This window comes from Lissotriton helveticus, chromosome 3_1 (assembly GCF_964261635.1).
Source record: "Lissotriton helveticus chromosome 3_1, aLisHel1.1, whole genome shotgun sequence".
Lineage (NCBI taxonomy): Eukaryota > Metazoa > Chordata > Amphibia > Caudata > Salamandridae > Lissotriton > Lissotriton helveticus.
The window spans coordinates 706981967-707005423 of NC_136061.1; positions in this window are offsets into that span (position 1 = coordinate 706981967).

Below are 23457 nucleotides of genomic sequence, written 5' to 3' on the forward strand. Positions count from 1 at the left end.
GTTGCTGCGTAGTAGGTGCGACCCCATGCAATGACAAAGTTCTGATCGCCGACGCGTTTCGTGCTCCCAAGCACTTTTTCACAGGCAAACTTGTCCCAGCAGCGCAATGCCGTGATGCACTATTATTTCATGTCCTGATACCCGCCCACCTGGGCGTTGGCTCCTCGCAGAGCCTGCTGGTCTCTGTAGTGCATATAGTTATCCTCTAGTGAGTTGCCATTGCGTAGCCTCATAAAGACTGATTAAAACCCCAGTGGGTTTGCACAAGTGTCACACAACTGCTGCGTAGCTGATAGCTGCTTCCAAAACAACTCCCTGTGTTTACCACGGTAGTCCTGATGTAAGACACCATGAGACCGCTTTCAAGCAGTTGGGCTCTTCCACGGCCGAGCCAGCCGTATAATCAATCCACACACAAAGAGTTGCCCCCTTGGAAAAGCCTCACGCACAGGTTGGTATTCTTAACGTTTATTACAGGAAGTTGCTGCGTAGTAGGTGCGACCCCATGCAATGACAAAGTTCTGATCGCCGACGCGTTTCGTGCTCCCAAGCACTTTTTCACAGGCAAACTTGTCCCAGCAGCGCAATGCCGTGATGCACTATTATTTCATGTCCTGATACCCGCCCACCTGGGCGTTGGCTCCTCGCAGAGCCTGCTGGTCTCCGTAGTGCATATAGTTATCCTCTAGTGAGTTGCCATTGCGTAGCCTCATAAAGACTGATTAAAACCCCAGTGGGTTTGCACAAGTGTCACACAACTGCTGCGTAGCTGATAGCTGCTTCCAAAACAACTCCCTGTGTTTACCACGGTAGTCCTGATGTAAGACACCATGAGACCGCTTTCAAGCAGTTGGGCTCTTCCACGGCCGAGCCAGCCGTATAATCAATCCACACACAAAGAGTTGCCCCCTTGGAAAAGCCTCACGCACAGGTTGGTATTCTTAACGTTTATTACAGGAAGTTGCTGCGTAGTAGGTGCGACCCCATGCAATGACAAAGTTCTGATCGCCGACGCGTTTCGTGCTCCCAAGCACTTTTTCACAGGCAAACTTGTCCCAGCAGCGCAATGCCGTGATGCACTATTATTTCATGTCCTGATACCCGCCCACCTGGGCGTTGGCTCCTCGCAGAGCCTGCTGGTCTCCGTAGTGCATATAGTTATCCTCTAGTGAGTTGCCATTGCGTAGCCTCATAAAGACTGATTAAAACCCCAGTGGGTTTGCACAAGTGTCACACAACTGCTGCGTAGCTGATAGCTGCTTCCAAAACAACCCCCTGTGCTTACCACGGTAGTCCTGATGTAAGACACCATGAGACCGCTTTCAAGCAGTTGGGCTCTTCCACGGCCGAGCCAGCCGTATATTCAATCCACACACAAAGAGTTGCCCCCTTGGAAAAGCCTCACGCACAGGTTGGTATTCTTAACGTTTATTACAGGAAGTTGCTGCGTAGTAGGTGCGACCCCATGCAATGACAAAGTTCTGATCGCCGACGCGTTTCATGCTCCCAAGCACTTTTTCACAGGCAAACTTGTCCCAGCAGCGCAATGCCGTGATGCACTATTATTTCATGTCCTGATACCCGCCCACCTGGGCGTTGGCTCCTCGCAGAGCCTGCTGGTCTCCGTAGTGCATATAGTTATCCTCTAGTGAGTTGCCATTGCGTAGCCTCATAAAGACTGATTAAAACCCCAGTGGGTTTGCACAAGTGTCACACAACTGCTGCGTAGCTGATAGCTGCTTCCAAAACAACCCCCTGTGCTTACCACGGTAGTCCTGATGTAAGACACCATGAGACCGCTTTCAAGCAGTTGGGCTCTTCCACGGCCGAGCCAGCCGTATATTCAATCCACACACAAAGAGTTGCCCCCTTGGAAAAGCCTCACGCACAGGTTGGTATTCTTAACGTTTATTACAGGAAGTTGCTGCGTAGTAGGTGCGACCCCATGCAATGACAAAGTTCTGATCGCCGACGCGTTTCGTGCTCCCAAGCACTTTTTCACAGGCAAACTTGTCCCAGCAGCGCAATGCCGTGATGCACTATTATTTCATGTCCTGATACCCGCCCACCTGGGCGTTGGCTCCTCGCAGAGCCTGCTGGTCTCCGTAGTGCATATAGTTATCCTCTAGTGAGTTGCCATTGCGTAGCCTCATAAAGACTGATTAAAACCCCAGTGGGTTTGCACAAGTGTCACACAACTGCTGCGTAGCTGATAGCTGCTTCCAAAACAACCCCCTGTGCTTACCACGGTAGTCCTGATGTAAGACACCATGAGACCGCTTTCAAGCAGTTAGGCTCTTCCACGGCCGAGCCAGCCGTATAATCAATCCACACACAAAGAGTTGCCCCCTTGGAAAAGCCTCACGCACAGGTTGGTATTCTTAACGTTTATTACAGGAAGTTGCTGCGTAGTAGGTGCGACCCCATGCAATGACGAAGTTCTGATCGCCGACGCGTTTCGTGCTCCCAAGCACTTTTTCACAGGCAAACTTGTCCCAGCAGCGCAATGCCGTGATGCACTATTATTTCATGTCCTGATACCCGCCCACCTGGGCGTTGGCTCCTCGCAGAGCCTGCTGGTCTCCGTAGTGCATATAGTTATCCTCTAGTGAGTTGCCATTGCGTAGCCTCATAAAGACTGATTAAAACCCCAGTGGGTTTGCACAAGTGTCACACAACTGCTGCGTAGCTGATAGCTGCTTCCAAAACAACCCCCTGTGCTTACCACGGTAGTCCTGATGTAAGACACCATGAGACCGCTTTCAAGCAGTTGGGCTCTTCCACGGCCGAGCCAGCCGTATATTCAATCCACACACAAAGAGTTGCCCCCTTGGAAAAGCCTCACGCACAGGTTGGTATTCTTAACGTTTATTACAGGAAGTTGCTGCGTAGTAGGTGCGACCCCATGCAATGACAAAGTTCTGATCGCCGACGCGTTTCGTGCTCCCAAGCACTTTTTCACAGGCAAACTTGTCCCAGCAGCGCAATGCCGTGATGCACTATTATTTCATGTCCTGATACCCGCCCACCTGGGCACTGGCTCCTCGCAGAGCCTGCTGCTCTCCGTAGTGCATATAGTTATCCTCTAGTGAGTTGCCATTGCGTAGCCTCATAAAGACTGATTAAAACCCCAGTGGGTTTGCACAAGTGTCACACAACTGCTGCGTAGCTGATAGCTGCTTCCAAAACAACCCCCTGTGCTTACCACGGTAGTCCTGATGTAAGACACCATGAGACCGCTTTCAAGCAGTTGGGCTCTTCCACGGCCGAGCCAGCCGTATATTCAATCCACACACAAAGAGTTGCCCCCTTGGAAAAGCCTCACGCACAGGTTGGTATTCTTAACGTTTATTACAGGAAGTTGCTGCGTAGTAGGTGCGACCCCATGCAATGACAAAGTTCTGATCGCCGACGCGTTTCGTGCTCCCAAGCACTTTTTCACAGGAAAACTTGTTCCAGCAGCGCAATGCCGTGATGCACTATTATTTCATGTCCTGATACCCGCCCACCTGGGCGTTGGCTCCTCGCAGAGCCTGCTGGTCTCTGTAGTGCATATAGTTATCCTCTAGTGAGTTGCCATTGCGTAGCCTCATAAAGACTGATTAAAACCCCAGTGGGTTTGCACAAGTGTCACACAACTGCTGCGTAGCTGATAGCTGCTTCCAAAACAACCCCCTGTGTTTACCACGGTAGTCCTGATGTAAGACACTATGAGACCGCTTTCAAGCAGTTGGGCTCTTCCACGGCCGAGCCAGCCGTATAATCAATCCACACACAAAGAGTTGCCCCCTTGGAAAAGCCTCACGCACAGGTTGGTATTCTTAACGTTTATTACAGGAAGTTGCTGCGTAGTAGGTGCGACCCCATGCAATGACAAAGTTCTGATCGCCGACGCGTTTCGTGCTCCCAAGCACTTTTTCACAGGCAAACTTGTCCCAGCAGCGCAATGCCGTGATGCACTATTATTTCATGTCCTGATACCCGCCCACCTGGGCGTTGGCTCCTCGCAGAGCCTGCTGGTCTCCGTAGTGCATATAGTTATCCTCTAGTGAGTTGCCATTGCGTAGCCTCATAAAGACTGATTAAAACCCCAGTGGGTTTGCACAAGTGTCACACAACTGCTGCGTAGCTGATAGCTGCTTCCAAAACAACCCCCTGTGCTTACCACGGTAGTCCTGATGTAAGACACCATGAGACCGCTTTCAAGCAGTTGGGCTCTTCCACGGCCGAGCCAGCCGTATATTCAATCCACACACAAAGAGTTGCCCCCTTGGAAAAGCCTCACGCACAGGTTGGTATTCTTAACGTTTATTACAGGAAGTTGCTGCGTAGTAGGTGCGACCCCATGCAATGACAAAGTTCTGATCGCCGACGCGTTTCGTGCTCCCAAGCACTTTTTCACAGGCAAACTTGTCCCAGCAGCGCAATGCCGTGATGCACTATTATTTCATGTCCTGATACCCTCCCACCTGGGCGTTGGCTCCTCGCAGAGCCTGCTGGTCTCCGTAGTGCATATAGTTATCCTCTAGTGAGTTGCCATTGCGTAGCCTCATAAAGACTGATTAAAACCCCAGTGGGTTTGCACAAGTGTCACACAACTGCTGCGTAGCTGATAGCTGCTTCCAAAACAACCCCCTGTGCTTACCACGGTAGTCCTGATGTAAGACACCATGAGACCGCTTTCAAGCAGTTGGGCTCTTCCACGGCCGAGCCAGCCGTATATTCAATCCACACACAAAGAGTTGCCCCCTTGGAAAAGCCTCACGCACAGGTTGGTATTCTTAACGTTTATTACAGGAAGTTGCTGCGTAGTAGGTGCGACCCCATGCAATGACAAAGTTCTGATCGCCGACGCGTTTCGTGCTCCCAAGCACTTTTTCACAGGCAAACTTGTCCCAGCAGCGCAATGCCGTGATGCACTATTATTTCATGTCCTGATACCCGCCCACCTGGGCACTGGCTCCTCGCAGAGCCTGCTGGTCTCCGTAGTGCATATAGTTATCCTCTAGTGAGTTGCCATTGCGTAGCCTCATAAAGACTGATTAAAACCCCAGTGGGTTTGCACAAGTGTCACACAACTGCTGCGTAGCTGATAGCTGCTTCCAAAACAACCCCCTGTGCTTACCACGGTAGTCCTGATGTAAGACACCATGAGACCGCTTTCAAGCAGTTGGGCTCTTCCACGGCCGAGCCAGCCGTATATTCAATCCACACACAAAGAGTTGCCCCCTTGGAAAAGCCTCACGCACAGGTTGGTATTCTTAACGTTTATTACAGGAAGTTGCTGCGTAGTAGGTGCGACCCCATGCAATGACAAAGTTCTGATCGCCGACGCGTTTCGTGCTCCCAAGCACTTTTTCACAGGCAAACTTGTCCCAGCAGCGCAATGCCGTGATGCACTATTATTTCATGTCCTGATACCCGCCCACCTGGGCGTTGGCTCCTCGCAGAGCCTGCTGGTCTCCGTAGTGCATATAGTATCCTCTAGTGAGTTGCCATTGCGTAGCCTCATAAAGACTGATTAAAACCCCAGTGGGTTTGCACAAGTGTCACACAACTGCTGCGTATCTGATAGCTGCTTCCAAAACAACCCCCTGTGCTTACCACGGTAGTCCTGATGTAAGACACCATGAGTCTTACGCCCGAAACGCGTTTGGCCATATTTGTTGTGTTGCGCACTGGAAAAGGCAATCCTTGGCATTAAATGGATTACACGCTGTGTAATGGCCTCGTCATTTTGGAGACAAATCGTGGATGCTATATATAACGGCTGGCTCGGCCGGGATGGGGCCCCACTGCAGAACCAGCGGGTCCGGAGTGCAGTGAATGGAGAAGCACTCCTGGAACAGCGTGTCCGTGCTAAGGAGGATGATACTATCCGATTCCTTGATGCAGCGCACACCCACTGGGGTAAAACTATGTATTTCGAGATCCCAGGGAGCCCACTGGGGTGTTATTATGGACGGACCATAAAGACCAGAATTCCATGCGGCACACGCCCACTGGGGCGGGACATTCAATGTGCTTAAGTGGTTTGCTCATTCCTTGGGGTCTCTGATGCCAGTGAACAAGGGCGTCTTACGCCCGAAACGCGTTTGGCCATATTTGTTGTGTTGCGCACTGGAAAAGGCAATCCTTGGCATTAAATGGATTACACGCTGTGTAGTGGCCTCGTCATTTTGGAGACAAATCGTGGATGCTATATATAACGGCTGGCTCGGCCGGGATGGGGCCCCACTGCAGAACCAGCGGGTCCGGAGTGCAGTGAATGGAGAAGCACTCCTGGAACAGCGTGTCCGTGCTAAGGAGGATGATACTATCCGATTCCTTGATGCAGCGCACACCCACTGGGGTAAAACTATGTATTTCGAGATCCCAGGGAGCCCACTGGGGTGTTATTATGAACGGACCATAAAGACCAGAATTCCATGCGGCACACGCCCACTGGGGCGGGACATTCAATGTGCTTAAGTGGTTTGCTCATTCCTTGGGGTCTCTGATGCCAGTGAACAAGGGCGTCTTACGCCCGAAACGCGTTTGGCCATATTTGTTGTGTTGCGCACTGGAAAAGGCAATCCTTGGCATTAAATGGATTACACGCTGTGTAGTGGCCTCGTCATTTTGGAGACAAATCGTGGATGCTATATATAACGGCTGGCTCGGCCGGGATGGGGCCCCACTGCAGAACCAGCGGGTCCGGAGTGCAGTGAATGGAGAAGCACTCCTGGAACAGCGTGTCCGTGCTAAGGAGGATGATACTATCCGATTCCTTGATGCAGCGCACACCCACTGGGGTAAAACTATGTATTTCGAGATCCCAGGGAGCCCACTGGGGTGTTATTATGAACGGACCATAAAGACCAGAATTCCATGCGGCACACGCCCACTGGGGCGGGACATTCAATGTGCTTAAGTGGTTTGCTCATTCCTTGGGGTCTCTGATGCCAGTGAACAAGGGCGTCTTACGCCCGAAACGCGTTTGGCCATATTTGTTGTGTTGCGCACTGGAAAAGGCAATCCTTGGCATTAAATGGATTACACGCTGTGTAGTGGCCTCGTCATTTTGGAGACAAATCGTGGATGCTACATATATATATATATATATATATATATATATATATATATATATATATATATATTACCTACTGGCGGTCGCCAGTAGGTATATATAGTTAGGATTTTTTCTCTATGGGATTTTTGAAAATTCTATGTCTAATAACTTTGGCGTTTGTGGACGGAATTGGCTGAAATTTTCAGGAAAATGGCACATTTTGTTTCTGAGCAGCCCCTGAAAATTGGGGGGGGGGGGGTTCGTCCAGGGGGGGTCGAGAAAAAAGGGGGGTCCCAAAACGTGTTTTTAACATTGAGTTTTCCATAGGGCGGTTGGCCTCACTTTTAGCCCGAACGGCTGAATGGATTTGCACGAAACTTGGCAAAATTGTAGGGACTGGTAGCCCGATGTGCCTTTTGTAGGTCTCAATATATGTGCTCCAGTGGATTTTGAGAAATTAACGTTTAAAAAAAGATATATATCTGTAACAGCGGACCGGGCAGCGCTCCAGTTCGCGTACTTTTCGCGCAACGGAGCTTTGTGAAGCGAAGCTGATTGGTTCTCCGGCGTCTGTAAACATTCCAAACAGTCCGTAGCGGCCGCCATCTTGTCTCTCGGTAGGATCGAGAGACAAGAGGAGGCCAAAGCAAAGGGGCAAATGACCATAAGGGGGCATAGTAGATTCTCGCTGACCCCCTAGGTTTGATGTACCATTTTGCCAAGTTTGGTGTAATTCCGTTCAGCCATTCAGGCTGTAGACGTTTCTAAATGTCAATAATCGAACGGCTGAATGGATTTGCACGAAACTTGGCAAAATATTAGGGACTGGTAGCCCGATGTGCCTTTGCTAGGTCTCAATATATGTGCTCCAGTGGATTTTGAGAAATTAACGTTCAAAAAAAGATATATATCTGTAACAGCGCTCCGCTTCGCGTACTTTTCGCGTTACGGAGCTTTGCGAAGCTGATTGGTTCTCCGGCGTCTGTCAACATTACAAACAGTCCGTAGCGGCCGCCATCTTGTCTCTCGGTAGGATCGAGAGACAAGAGGAGGCCAAAGCGAAGGGGCAAATGACCATAAGGGGGCATAGTAGATCCTTCCTGACCTCTTAGGTTTGATGTACCATTTTGCCAAGTTTGGTGTAATTCCGTTCAGCCATTCAGGCTGTAGACGTATGTAAATGTCCTATGGAAAATTGCATGGGGAAAACACATTTGAAAGTGTTGAAATTTAGAACCAATTAAAATGTTACTTTGGTTTTGTATTTGTGTGTGATGAAAGTTAATTGGTTATGTATATATCTCAAATGAGAGGAAACCACAGCCATTTTGTGATACTACTGTCTGAGGTACATTTGTGAGGAATTTTTGGTGGTGAATTTCTGGTGTTTGATTTACACAGTACTAACACTTCTCCTACTTTTAAAAAGGTGAGTTGTTAATTTGTAAGGGGAACTATGTTGTACACTTGAAGATAATTTGAAAAATGTTTTCTGTTATTTATTTGCAGTCCTTCTGTTATACTAAATACTTGATAAAGTTAGTTTTATATTATGTATTACTAAAAACGATAAATGAAAGTGATTATTTTTTTCTGCAATTTACAGCAAGCAATTTCAAAATAAAATGGCTCACAATGAAGAGACCGTGGCAATTTCTTTTGCATTGTCCACTACATTGATTGAAATTGAGAGCACCAATAATGAAATATTGTCACAAGGAGGAGATGACTTGTATGATTTCATTAGATTGATTGAAATTGACAGCACCAATAATGAAATATTGTCACAAGGAGGAGATGACTTGAATGATTCCACTACATTGATTGAAATTGAGAGCACCAATAATGAAATATTGTCACGAGGAGATGACTTGAATGATTCCACTACATTGATTGAAATTGACAGCACCAATAATGAAATATTGTCACAAGGAAGAGATGACTTGAATGATTCCACTACATTGATTGAAATTGACAGCACCAATAATGAAATATTGTCACAAGGAGGAGATGACTTGAATGATTTTTTTGATCAATCTGTTGATGGCGAATTTATCGAATGTTTGGAGACCATAGAGTTACAAGAATCATCATTGCAGACTTTTAATGAGGAGATTCCAGATGAGATGATTGAAGAGGAAATTGCTGATGAGGACATGTTACTAGTTCTTTCAAATTTAGAAAATTCTGAAAATTAAATTTATATTTAGAAATCAAAAATTGTTTGAGACATTATTCATTTTTATTTTTAATTTATGAGGTTGTAGCGAAGTGATTGTAGTATAAAATGAGACTTATAGTATAGAGTGCAACATTTTTATGTTACATGGTAAGTTTACTCATATTTACTTCCCTTCTCCCACTATATTATCTCCAATGTGTATTTGACATCTCTTCTTCATCTCCGGCCTCCTTTCTCTCACTGTGTGTCTCTGATGCATCTTATCGCTGCTATTTTGTGTAATTACAGAAGAGAGTAAAATAAAATAGTTCGGAACGTGAAAAGGGGGCAAAGTAGAGTACCCCTCACCCCCTAGGCCTTCTCAGGCGGTCCCAAAAGGATCAGTTTCTGCTTTCCTGAGAGATTATGGTATGAGTTCCATATACCATTACAACATGCAAGATATATATCTCCTATTACCAACTTTTGGAGATATTCGCGCTAAGCGCGAATATCTCCAAAAAGTAACACCTGCCCTGAGCAGTTCTTAGCCATGTTATCCAATGGGAGGTGGATAACATGGCTAAGAGCATTAGCTCGGTAATGCATGAATATCGCTGACTTTTTAGCGATATTCATGCATTGCGGCCGTTTTTTATCGCATTTGCGATAAACCTTGATAATAGCAAGGTTTATCTTCGATAATTTCTGACGATGCTTAGCGGTAAAAAATTCGTTGGTAAGCATCGTTAGCGATAAATATCGCTTAACTTTGGTAATATGCACCAACGTCTGTTAACGTTCGATTCGAAGGAAATGAGGAAGTGTTCAAAAACATTGTTTGCGCCATCTTGCCTTTTTTGAAATGCCACACTTTTGTCGTGCACGGCAGCCATTTTAGATGCCTTGACCAGACCCACTCTCTGCACGCTGTCGATTCGTAGCATGGCTCCCCACCCTCGCAAGCATCTTCCCCAGGCACTGGTCACCCCCGCTCTCTGTCTTATGCATGGGCAATAAACCTCCCCCCATCTGCGCTGCTCTTCCCTGAGAATCACACTCTGTGCCCGCCCGACACCTCCCTTTCGCCCTATTCACTACCGCACCCTCTGACACTCCTCTTCCTCTGTGTCCGATTGTCCAGGCTATCAGCTAGCCCTGCAGATGTAGTTTATGGCTCCAGCTGTAAAGAATCACCCCTCTTCAAAGGAGTTATAGTAGATCAAGGCCCACACCCGATGAGATCCGTCACACCACACGTGTTCCTACTATCTGAAAACCATCCTGTATTGTGATTGGGGAGGGGACCGAGCCTGAAGCGGAAGATTCTAGGAATGACTCTTTGTACATCAAAGTTTTTACAATTATGTGTCACATTAAAAATATATAGCACTCCAACAAAGTAGTAGGAATATAAAACTTTAATAACATATAAATATATACAACAAAACAAAAACAGTAAAAACATTTAAACAACGAAGAGACCGTGGCAATTTCTTTTGAATTCCTGATGAGGACATGTTACTAGTTCTTTCAAATTATGAAAATTCAGAAGATGTTGCCTGGGGGTGGGTCGTCAGTAGCAGTCTGTTGTGCGAATAGTTCCAAGGCAGCAGAACGCGCTGAAATCTAGATGGCACGAAAGTGATGTCTAGTAAGTTGCCGCCCAGCAAATAAGTGCGTGGGGCGCCGCGGGGGTGAGTGAGTCCAGTAGGCACCACAGCTATTCTTACCGGCATTGCAGAATTACTGCTGGGGACAATGCCTGTGCTGTAGCAGGGTCACAGCAGAAACAAAAAGGATTCTGTTGAAGATGTTGTTGGTTTTCAATTTGAAAACAGTTCTGGTGTCAACTGCTATGGTAATGTAGTGGTTAATGTTTTGTTTTCTCTAGAAAATGTAAAAGAGGGGGAGGCAGTCCAAAGTTCCGTTAAAAGGGCAAAGGAAAGGATCGGTGGTTTGAACTATCACTTCAAAAGGGGAGGGGCTGCAACAATTTTTCCTACCGGGTCACACTGTGCTTTCACCGGAACTGAGGTCTGCAGGATTCTAGTAATTCAAAGTGAGGCTGGCACCAGCATGGGATCGCCGACGTCCCGCGGATACAGTTTCGTCACTCCACGGGCGATCATGGCAGTCATTCCCCATCGGGGGTCGGAGACTCCCGCGGCTCCTGTAGAATCTTCAAGGTCGTGGAGGACTACGGTGGTGGAGTCAACCAGTGACCGGGCCATTTCTTCATGCTGGGCCCGCTCTTGCCAGGTCGATCGCCATTTTGAGAGTTCGGCAGCTACCGGCGATCGCGGGGTCACATGAGCGGACGGGCTCCACCCTGCCGGGCGAGACGTTGCAGCATCGCCACAGTGGACGAACCCTTTTCGGGGCGCCTGGAGCGCTGAGGGTGCAGCTGGAAAGCCTTCACCTGAGGAGGCGGGAGAGGCCTGTTCGCACCGTCTCTCCCTCTCAGTGCACCCCACGGCGCCCCGCTTGACATTTGTTATGGCCGGTGGCGATGAGGACGGGGGGGGGGGTCGGATGCATGTGCAAGACATCCCCCCCAGTGTTGTCAAAGCCATTTTTGAAGAAAGAAGTGGTGCCTGGCGTGTTGCCGCTGCTATTACGAAGGAGAAAAGAAAAAATGTCCCGTCCGTCTTTGGGCCGGGCTTCCGGTGGATGTCGGCCGGACGCCCCTGGCTCTGGCCCCATGAACGGGTTCCTTGGTTTATCGGCTGCAGCCGGATCCCGTCGGCCTCGGCCCCCCGACCGTTGGTGGCCGGACCGGAAGAGCATGTGGCGGGACTACCTGAAACTCTCAAGGGCCACCGCGGCCGGACTGGGAGAGAGAGGGGAGGGTCGAGGAGACATTCCCCCCCCTGCAACTCTTCAGCGTTGTAAAGGCAATCCCCTGGCCGGGTCCCGCTGGCCTCGGCCTCTCCTCCGGCTACACCCTACGTTAGGATCTCCTGGCCGAGGCGTGGCAGCAGGACCCGCCCTATATGGGCTGCTCCCGGCTGGGCGTAGCCGCAACCCTGCCCCACCTTGGAAGTTTCCAGAGTGGGGGCGGATGTTCTACTGACTTGCATTTTCCCTAGTCTATCGATTTTTTTGGCGTGGCAGGCGGTGGGACAGTGAGGGGTGATTTGGTTTCTCTTACTGTTTTTCTGGTCTCTCACCACTGGCATATTTCTAACGTTTTCTTGTTTCTAGGACATTAATAGGTTTTATCATTATGTTATGTTATCGTTTCTTTGTTCGTTGTTTAATAAAAGTTCATGTTCATCAGTGGCCTACTGATTTTCGTTTTCCTATTCTTTTCTTTCCAGGTTGTTTCATGCTAAAGTTTCTGTTAACAGGATACAGTGATCACTTCGTTATTATTGCATATGTCCTTTTCACTAGGGGTGCTCTCTGGTCGGGCCAGATGACGTATCTCTAGTAAATGGTCCGGGTGAAACAGGTGCATCAATCAGTGGGGAGTAGATAGGCATGACAGATTACAACGGGGGAGAAAGGTCCGCATTACGTACCCTTTCACTATTTGCAAAGATTTTCCTACGTATATTTGCAAACAGGGAATACCTCCAAAAAGAACCAATTCCCAAACAGTCAATGTTTGGGGAAACAATCAATCAATGAGGAACGAAATAGGCACGACGTGTTAAAGGTTTCCGTTACCTACCCTTCACTATCTGCAAAGGGAGAGAGAATATTCCTATTCTTCCTCGTTTGCAGGCAGAGAAGATTCTTAAGAGAACCAACTTCGAACAATTCAATGGTCGATTCAAACAATCAACAAGGGGTACTGTGAACACAAATGAACGCCGCTTATGTACATACACATTGGTATTATCAACAGGTTGTTCCTAATGTTTCTATTTTAGGGAGGTCAAAAAGAGATCCCATTAGTGGCCTACTGATTTTGCTCGATTCCTTTTGTTTTTTTACACGATTTTTCGCTATCTGCAAAGACTAAACAGAGTATTGCGACTCTGTGCTTGTTTGTAAATAGAGAATGAACCAAAGAGAACAATCAATCAAATGGAGAGAGAAGCAGGCACGACGGATTACAACGGGGGCAAAGGCCTGCGTTAACTACCCTTCACTATCTGCAAAGAGAGAGTACTCCTAATAGAAATGAGGGGTGGGGGGCAGCATTCAAAGCAGATCAGTGTGCATAAACACGAAAATGTTTTTACTTACCACGTACTTGACATTCGACAGCTTATGATATTTGCTATTAAAAAACCATTGAAATTCACTGAAAAAACCATAGGTTATAGACCATATATAGTTAGGAATTAGCATTTACAAAACCTTAAAAATTCACTGAAAAAACCATAGGTTATAGACCATATATAGTTAGGAATTAGCATTTAAAAAACCTTATTTTACTCACACAAAACCACTGAAATTCCATATATAGTTAGTTGCACTAACTATATATCGCGCACCCGCAATCCACTGCTGATCATGTCACATATTACATCATTCATGACATGGTCAGTGACATCACTGATGACATCACTGATGACATCTCAAATGACATCACTGATGACATCACTGATGACGTCTCATTTGACATCATTCTTGTGCTAATACGATAAACCTCTTCAGACTCTAATATAACCTTAGATACACTCAGTGTATACAGACACTCACACACTGCCACTCATCCATGGAGTTACTCACACACCCAGTCAGTCATGCAAAGAAACAATCTCACCTCCATTTCTTCAACTATACAGTTATACACACCTTACTTATTGAAACATATACTAACACATATTTACTCTCTTATACAATCCCTGATACAAGTTCACAATGATCGATACAACCACTCACTCATTCAGTGGCTTTCATGCACAGTTATTTATATATGCCAACTCTCACATGTACTGTGTTTTACATATGTACTTACTATGACATGTAGCATTGAGATATCCATTCACTCATCAATACACTCATGCACACAGTCAACTGCCCATGTAGCTGTTTCCACATGCACTCTTGAACTCATACACCTAGTGAATAAACTGCTCACACATCTATGCACAGAGTCACACACCTTCCAGCCACCCCCACACAAACTCAATCTCCCATAGAAATACTTGGGCAACCAATTAATAACACATATAGCCTCTCGTATAGCTAATGATCAACACATGCAGCAGTTTACATCACAACAGACATAATGATGCACAAATTAAGACAGTTTAGTCACTAACCCATGCATTCAGTGAGACACATTTAATCACTCACTCATACAGTCAGTCACGCACCTACTAAATCCTTCATCCAGACACTTATACATCCACTCATTCTTCAATATGTAAGACATATTTTAACTTTACAGAAACATACAGTCACTGGATGTTGTCATCAGTGATGTCATCAGTGATGTCATTTGAGATGTCATCAGTGATGTCATCAGTGATGTCACTGACCATGTCATGAATGATGTAATATGTGACATGATCAGCAGTGGATTGCGGGTGCGCGATATATAGTTAGTGCAACTAACTATATATGGAATTTCAATGGTTTTGTGTGAGTAAAATAAGGTTTTTTAAATGCTAATTCCTAACTATATATGGTCTATAACCTATGGTTTTTTCAGTGAATATATATATATATACGTGTGTGTAATATATGTATGAACTGGCCTGTTTTTGTCCTGTGTTCATTTAGTTCTGTTTGTGTATATTTGTGTATATTTATATATATTTTTATGTCATACTCTTTTCAGTGTTGTGACTTTGACTAAACACCAGGTCTGGGTAGAGATGACCCTACACAAGACAATGGGCTGCTGCCCTTACACTCAAAAGAAATGGATCGTAGGAGTGTATGTGTGTGGGGGGCAGGGACAACCTGGAGTAGGTGGTTGAATGCAAGCTAACGGGGATGGATCTACTAGTAGGAGAGAAAACGTCCGGATGGATGCCACAAAGGCAGGCCTGATAGTTTGCCTCACTTAAGATTTCACAATGCAACATGATGCATTTCGAATGCATGGACAAAACGTAAATAGCCTAGTAACTGTATTCCTCAAGCGTGAATCCTGTAATACTACTCCAGAAACAAAGAACAAAAACATTTATCACAACCTGTTACTTTTATGTTTTTAAGGGTCACTGCGTTTTATTTTTATTTGGCCCCAAAACTTTGGTTAAATTCGATCCGAGTTGCAAAATATATATATATATATATATATATACAAAAAAGACGTTCCTGGTAATACAAGAATGTTTTATGCATTTGTACATATATCCCAGAAACACCTCTGGCGCGTACCTAGACTCCGTCCAGATTCTACTGAGCCGTTTATTGTAAAATTGTATTTCCTATTTAGCATACGGTAGTGCAAAAAGGGGGGTCCCAGAACCGGAGGACAGATAAAGAAATGAAGTAACAACTTAGTTTTACTTTTTTGGAGCACAATGGTATTTAATCACAGAGTGCTCAAAGCCATCTTGCTGTACATTGCATTAATACACTTTTCAAATTATTGTTGTTGTGCCCAAAGGTAGGGGGGAAGGAAAAGGGAAGTGATTGGAGGTGGAGATAAATAGGGATTGTGACAAACAGGTCAAACATATAGGATACCAAACAAAAAGCTTTTACTGCTGGCTTCCAAAGGGAGCCAGACGACGTTGCATCAAATGTCACAGTTATTCATATAGCCAATCTGAATGAAGGATATATATTTTTTCACCAAAGGAATCTTGACTACTTGTTGTTACTTGAAACAGAGGAGTAGGATAGTGCACAGCTCCATTCTTTCCTTAATTTCTGATAATCTGATTGGCAGTTTGCACCTTGCAACGGCAGGTGCAGGAGCAGTCAGTGCACACCTTTTGTGAATAGCTTGGTAAAAAGTGTACAAAGGGAACACAGCTAGGAGGTGCGGCCACTAGAGTCCGCAGTTGACCATCGCCCTTCCCAATGTCACAACACTGTTTACTTAGATTTACAGACCCATTATTGTGGTTAGGAATGCAAACAAGCATTTGCAATACAATAGGTCTCGCATTTACGCTAGTTTAAGCTATTGACATTGCAAATCACAATGCCTTTTTTTGTTTTTGTTTGTAAAACATAAATAAAAGGCATTGTCATTTACAATGCCAATAGCTTAAACTTGCGTAAATGCCAGACCTATTGCATTGCAAAAGCTTGTTTTCCCAGTTGCTGTACAGAGGACGCTGTCTAGTTTCAGACTAGAATCCTTGCGTGAGACTCTGTTCTGAGAAGCAGTGCCCTCCTATCTGTTATTCCTTCCTATATAGTCTCCAGTTAGTCCGTCTTTTCAAATCGTTTAAAGGACCATCTAGATGGAGAATAGCAGTTCCTCTCTGCAAATCTGCATTAAGAGAAAAGCTTTCACTTCTTACACGTCATATGTATAGAGCGTAGGCTGCTACTTTTATTGAGTTACCCCCCAAAAAATCAGGCTGTGAATGTGCGTCCAGGGGATGTTTTTGACTCTCCAGTGAAACCACAGTCAGAACTTTGATACTGTAAAGGTCTTGGATTTTGACATTTATTTCTGAGAGGCAGTGTTGCAAAGTGGTCGCTAGTATTTGTGGTCCTCCCATTCACACATGAATGCTGAGTCAGGGTTGATGTTCTAGGGCAGTAAGTAGTTTGCCACAGTGTGGCTGATGCTTACTTCTGGCTAGTGGGAATGGACACCTGATTCTGAGATCTGCTATCTTACCACATTTGAATATAACCGCATTGGAGAAATGCGTGGTAGCCTGATGAGCAAGCCTTTGACACCTTTTTGTTACATTTTCAGCATCTTGCCTCATCGTTAATAAGATGTTCGCCTACAAGCCTTGGTTGTTTTCTAAATAGTCCAGACTGGAGTAAGGTATCGATCTATAAAGTAGTAGGGTGCTTTACAGTATTAGGGTCAAGGATACCATGCAAAGGAGAGTTGCCGCAGGTGTTGTTTCCTCCAACTCCCCCTGTTGTGTTTTAGGCTGTTGGCAGGTATGACAGTACATTCTGGGAGGAGGCCTTTGGCAGGGCTGCAAGATGAGCACAAACTCAGTAAAAGACATGGTAATTTACACCTCAATTGCTCAAACTCTGGCAAATGCAAGAGCAATTTGCATTGCAAATGCTTGTCATATTAGCCTTGCAGTTGCATGGAGATGGGGGATTTGGGATTATAACAAGCCCAATAAAGGGGAGTTGTAGTCCAGCCGAGAGGTAAAGGGGATGGTATACAACGGTTAGCACGCATTTTTTACAACGCGGTACTGTTACCACGCTACTTTTACCACGCAAGTCGATACAACGACTTGCGCTGGGGGGCGCTCCAGGATAGTAAATAGTTTAATTTACTATCCAACTCCTTTCCCTAGAGTCCACGGGGACTGGAGTTGGAATAGTAAATTAAAAAATTTACTATCCAGCGCCCCTCCACGCAAGTCGTTGTAACGACTTGCGTGGTAAAAGTAGCGTTGTAACGGTACGCGTTGTAAAAGTACGCGTGGTACCGTCATACATCCAAAGGGGATTCATACTACCTACAATTTGCCTTTCAGTGATATGAAGGGCACTTGTGTCAGAAATAACCAGGATAGTGTTGGGTTGTACAAACCATCAGTTTCATCAATGCAGTTGACCTTGAACACTCCTCAATGACAGTAATCCTCATTTTCTCTGTCTTAAATATATCTTGCTCCTTCATAGCAGCTAAGCTTGGCTACCAATGATGCACTACCACTCTGCCAATCAGTGACCTGTGAGCCCTTGGGATGATCATTTTATTACCCGGCACCTCTGGGCTGTATTGATAACCACTTGAATGCTAAGGCACTTTCAGATTCTTCATTGAATTTCCATTGAAATCAATGGAAACTCCATGACGAGCTGAGCTCGTCATGAGCGTCCAAGGGGACGCTTTACAAGAAACCATCACAACATGACAATAGATGTTTTGCTCTTTAAAATGTACATGCCAGTGCTATTACGCACTCAACACTTGCTAAAATTACTTGGGAGAGAGGAATTCTGCTGGACCTCATCTCCAAGAATTAAATGACATTTGGAAAATGCAACAACACACAATTTACTTAGGGTGTGCAAAGTTTTTATTACATGAGCCGAGTTTAACCTATTTCCCTATTATTGACCTTTGGATAACTCACCAACAGCCAAATGTGTTTGTCTCTTTAAAGAATTGTAATGCAATGTTGCTCCAGTAACTTTAGGAATTCGTTGCTCAGCTTTTCCTGGGAAGTTACTCAGCACTCAAGAGTGAAAGGTATATCAAATGACATTCAAATATAAAAACTTGAAAAGGTAGAGTATTGTGGAAGCCCCTTTTTCTACTGGAGAACTCAGGTCATCTACAACCTTTGTAGGTTTTGAGAGTAATACAGAAAAGTTGTGAGAAATCAACGTTGCACACCCTTATCTCTCCTCACTCGGATCGCCGTGGTGGAACTCAAAACCAAAGATGTCCTCTTGCTACAAATTAACATATACTATTTTGGCATCAAACAAAAAATAATCAACAAATAAAAACAAAACATATTTTTAAGAGCAGCGGCCTCCTTTGTTCGTGTGAGTCAGTGTGAGGCATTTCTCAGATAATCATAATTCGTTAAATAAACGCTCGGTAGTGTGTTCACTCTGTTTCCTCCTCATAACGCACAGGTACAGTAAATGAGGGACACAGCTGGCACACAAACTCGACAGGCTGATGGTGTCCTGGTTTCAACGGCTGCCTTGGTTCTTCTGGCCTTGGAAATTACCTGTATATTTGCCGGCGCCCTGCATCTTCTGTTCCGTACCTGAAAATCTTGCATTCTTGGTAGATTGGGCTCTTGCATGGAGCTCTTAACCTCAGAGTCAAATTTGCGTTTCTGAAACTGAAACAATACATAGAATTATAGATGGGTAACAGTGGATTGTGCACATATTTTTCACTAAGTGTTTTTGAGTGACATCGAATAAGCAATCAGAGCGAACCTCGAATTGTCTATGATGACACTCAGAAACCTGAGGTTCTGTTTTTTACCCATCTTTAATTTTTTGTTATTTATAGCCCCCAAAATTATTTGCAACTGCTTTCACTTGCTACACACTGACATGAGAGTAATGGTGGATCCATACATAATATGGGCTCTGTTATGCATCCCCGTCCTAAAGGGTGAAATAAATGTATACATATCTTACCTGCTAGCCTTGACCAATCCCCAGCTCAGGAAAACTCAGAATATGGGCCAGGAGTTTCATGCAGCCCTTATGACCTTCACAAGTGACCCCCTGAGCTGCTGTTTACTTGACTTAAAACCAACATTCAGATAGCTGTTAAACAGGAAAGTATCTACATGTTAACTGAATTAAAAGGAACAGAAGCAAAGAAAGAGTTCTGCACAACTTTTCATTAGAAACACCTCCATTTTTAAAGCTATTGCCACCAAACACGTAAAAATAATATGAAAAAGACTCTTTAAAATGTTTAATAAGTGTATTTCATTAACATGTGAAAGCGTTTCACTTTAGTGCATCAGATTATATCACTGCATTGAAAGGCATTTATCAAAAATGATAGTTTTCAAACAGTAGCGGCTCCTCGAGGGAGTGCTGCGGGCCTGGCGTGAAGGGGCAGGGTAGGAGGTAGTAAATTCTGGCCAAATGGCGATGTAGCGTGCACAATGAAATTCGTCTTATTTATTTATGTATTTACTGACCTCAATTCGGCCCTCTGCCAGAGTTTACTAACCCCACCCTGCCCCTCCCCCGACCCGCCCAACCGTCCCACAGCACTACCTCGAGGAGCCGCTACTGTTCTCAAACATGAACTAGAAAAATTCATGTTTTTCCCTCTCTACCCATAATGCCATTAGTGAACAAAGTCACTTTCTTATGAGGCCTAGGTGCTTATTACAACAACGATATACCGATCAGGTTGGGGACCCATGGGAATATTTAAAGACCTCAGCTCTGGTAACATTCCCAAACTACACTTAACAACAAAAGGGTTCCAGAGGGTCTAGAAAAATAGTGAATCAACCATGCAAGTCACCAAGAGGCATAACAACATACTAACTGACTCCCAACAATGGTACACCGGGACACCCTACCAGATGATCCAAGGTTCCCATCAGTCACCACTCGGAACCGCCCTTCATCATTTGGGATTCCTTAAGTAGACCATCGATATATACAAACTATTCTCATGAACATAGATAACCAAGATGGTACAATGGTTCCTTTGACTGGAATAGAATTTGGTATGGTCATACACCTCCAACGGAAGTGAAGTGGTAAGTCATCAGGTGACTGATAGTGTGCAGTGCAAAAAGGAAGATTAAACGTAAAAGAAAAAAGGTGAAAATGTGCAATTAAAATTGGATAGGGGAGTAAAGAACAGCTTTATTCGGGTGATACTCGCCCTACCAAATTTAAAAATTTGCCAAGACAAATTAGAAAAATAACTGCCTAGAGGTGGTACCAGGTCGACATGTTTCAGCAAATAATGGATACAATTATCCTTGCTTTCCTCAGGACCTCACAACAAATGGATTGCTACTGCAAAACTTGAAATAGAAAAAAAAGTGAAAACATAAAAGTAAAGACAAGTATGGAGATCACCTGAAATTCCTAGGTGTCACTTGGTGTCTTGCTCTCACAAGTCGTGTGTTAATCACTATAAAGGGAAGGGAGTCAGAAAGAGAGAGATGAATGCCCGTAGTTCCTAGGGCACAAGTTGAAACACACACATTTAACTAGGTTGAAAACATAAACCTTAGTTTAGCCAATAATGCAAGTGCTATAAATACCCATAGTGGTGTACTACCGTTATCACATTCAAGGGAAAACATCTATATCTCACATGAACATTACTTCAGTGGATCTTACCAGATTTGTAAGAAGTGAAGACCTCACCCCACTTGGCAGCAGCTCAGGAATGATGAGAAGCACCGCTCTGTATCAGGGCAAGTAGACAAACATGTATTGAAAACACGCCCCTCTTCTTAGTGGGCACGACACACTGGGCTAGTGCCCCACACACACAAGTCTCACTCGAATTAAAATTCGAATTAAAACCTCAAATGTCAACTCGAACGCCTCTATTGTTCAATGTTCGTGAGATGTGAGCCGGATGTCTCACACGCACATCGCACTCACATTACATTGAAGCCTCAAATGTAAAGCTCAAAAAACCTCTATTATTCTATATTTGCCAAATGTAAGCTGGCTGTCCCGCATCCGAGAAATAGCAAGTAACTGCGCTCGGAAAAAGAGAGTAATGTGGCTAGATCCGGTACTACCTCCTATTTAGAGAGGACACGGCGGATCATTATTTCCAGTCTTTTAAATCAATCCACTTGTACTATAAAAGACTACAAAATGATGTAACCAGAAAAGTAGTCTCGAAATCACGCCCGAACCACGGGCGGGTTCGCACTCACCTAACCGTCGGTACTCCAGCGCCGGCTTCCGAACCGACTGGGGAGGTGCTGGCGTGACCGAACGCACTAGTTTAAAAGACGTGATGGAGTTCGTCTATGGAATCACGTGACCCCTCAGTGTGTTCAGTGATTGGTCGGTCACTTTCTTGATACGAGCTACTCTATTGGTGTAAGTGGCAACTCGAGTCGCAGAAAGAAAGAAAGTGTGTTAAACAACGGTAATATATGCAAAAAGTAAACAAAACCGAGGCGACCTTCGTCTGCTTATTATCGCTGACTATTCATTGTGAATGACACAATCCCAAGTGTACAGCATCCCAAATTTAGACACAGTGTAAGTACCGCCTTGTAATTGATGTCTGTCAATGTCTAGAATGCAGAAGTCTGTTCACAGCTCACCACACATTGACTAAAGGTGAAAGAACGACACCAATTATTAGAAACATAACAACTGAGTGTGCAACTCTGATCATACAAAGATGTGTGCAACTCTGATCATACAAAGATGCCGGAAGTGTACGTAGAGTCAGGTTGCAACTAAATGAGATGGCTTATCGGATAGGATAGTAACCTAACCATCAGTAGATCAGACTCATCCACACGACCTTTAAGAATTAAGATTTGTAGAGCCTATATAAAGGCAATATGACCTATCCAGAAAAAGTGTAATACACAGATCGTAACACCTTCCATGAACAGTTATCGAGGGCCTGACCAGGTTTAGAAAGAAGACCAAGGAATGTCATCGTTCAGGCCTCTATGATGGGTATCAAGCTTCAAGACCCACTTCTGCTCTTTCAACAACAGAAACCTTGTCACATCTGTTATGTGTGCTGGAATAAAAGGCTGCTCCAACACAGTCCATTGAAAAGCAGTGGAGGGATGACGTGCCTCTAGGAAATGTGTCGTCAATTTCGTGGCCTGTCTCTTGCACCTAATGGTGCTCTTGTGCTCAGATATCCGCAATCGGATCTTGCGAGTGGTCATTCCTACGTATTTCAACCCGCAGGGACAAGTTATTAGATACACAAGTCTTGCGCTGTTGCAGTTTGTGAATTTGGTCTGTTGCCATGGTCTAGATGAGCCAATGTCAATCTCAGTTGTTTTCTTGGTCTGTGGGCAGGCTTGGCAAGATCCACATGGATGATGTCCAGTCACAGGCGGAAGGTCCCATAAGGAACCCACAGCCCTAGACGGCTCTCCTCGGGGTCTTGTGTGGACCATCCTGTCCCTCAGATTAGGACCTCTCTTAAAAGAGAAAAGGGGTGTCTGGATAGAAATCACTCCTGAGTTGAGGATGGGCCAATGTCTTTTGACCTGTTTCTGGATTCTGTTGGAAAGGGTCCCAAATGTATGTACGAAGGTAAGGCGTTCTAATGGTGGTTTCACTGGCGGTGGTTCAAGTAACGCCAGGCGGTTGTTGTTACTTGCCCGTTTCATCGAACGCCGTACCAGTCTGGGTGGATATTTACGTGAAATCAATTGTTCACAGAGGTCAGTAGAATGTTGTTTGAAAGTTTGAGTAGTGGAACAGTTTCTTTGTACTCGGAGAAACTGTCCAAACGGTAAATTCTCCCTAAGAGCTCTGGGATGATGGCTATCGAACAAGAGAAGGGAGTTTCTTGACATCGATTTCCTGTAAAGCTCGGACTGTAAGCCGTTGGCAGTGGCCTGGATCTTCAAATCAAGAAAAGCCAAACTATGGACTCCTATTTCAATGGTGAAACGCAGAAAAGTATTCCTGTTATTCAGCCACTGAAGAAAAGCTTCACAGGCATCTCTCGGACCTCGCCACACAACCAGCA